This window comes from Odocoileus virginianus, chromosome 34, assembly GCF_023699985.2.
Source record: "Odocoileus virginianus isolate 20LAN1187 ecotype Illinois chromosome 34, Ovbor_1.2, whole genome shotgun sequence".
NCBI lineage: Eukaryota > Metazoa > Chordata > Mammalia > Artiodactyla > Cervidae > Odocoileus > Odocoileus virginianus.
Window position 1 is genome coordinate 26,403,136 of NC_069707.1, and position 746 is coordinate 26,403,881.

The 746-nt window shown below is 48.7% G+C and overlaps 1 non-coding gene across 1 annotated transcript; it reads left to right on the forward strand.

Annotated features, from left to right (window-relative positions):
• Positions 1 to 416: 416 nt before the first annotated feature.
• On the forward strand, positions 417 to 523 carry LOC139033062 (U6 spliceosomal RNA). Its single transcript, XR_011485699.1, has one exon. It is a non-coding gene; the product is annotated as a U6 spliceosomal RNA (small nuclear RNA).
• The last annotated feature ends 223 nt before the right edge of the window (positions 524 to 746 follow it).

The following is a 746-nucleotide window of genomic DNA, read 5'->3' on the forward strand; positions in this document are numbered from 1 at the left end:
CCACTTCATGGCTGGGAAGTTCTAAGCCTCCCCAAGAGATAACTATATCTGCCTATTTGTCTATCCATCCATCATCTATTGATATACATTGACATCAAAGTAAAAGTATTAGTCACTCAGTCGTGTGACCCCATGGACTGTGGCCCATTGGGTTCCTCTGTCCATGGAATTTTCCAGGCAAGAATACTAGAATGGGTAACCATTCTCTTCTCCAGGGGATCTTCCTGACCCAGGGATCAAATCCGGGTCTCCTGCATTGCAGGCAGATTCTTTACCATTGAACCACCAGGAAAGCCCATGCTGCTGCTGCTAAGTCGCTTCAGTCTCGTCCGACTCTGTGTGACCCCACAGACGGCAGCCTCCACCCACGAGGCTCCGCCGTCCCTGGGATTCTCCAGGCGAGAATACTGGAGTGGGTGCTTGCTTCGGCAGCACATATACTAAAATTGGAATGATACAGAGAAGATTAGCATGGCCCCTGCTCAAGGGTGACACGCAAATTCGTGAAGCGTTCCATATTTTTCAACTAATAAAAATAAATGAAAAAAAAAAAGGAGTGCTGGAGTGGGTTGCCATTTCCTTCTCTAACGCATGAAAGTGAAAGGTGAAAGTGAAGTCGCTCAGTCGTGTCCGACTCTTAGCGACCCCATGGACTGCAGCCTACCAGGCTCCTCTGTCCATGGGATTTTCCAGGCAAGAGTTCTGGAGTGGGTTGCCATTGCCTTCTCCAGGAAAGCCCATACATA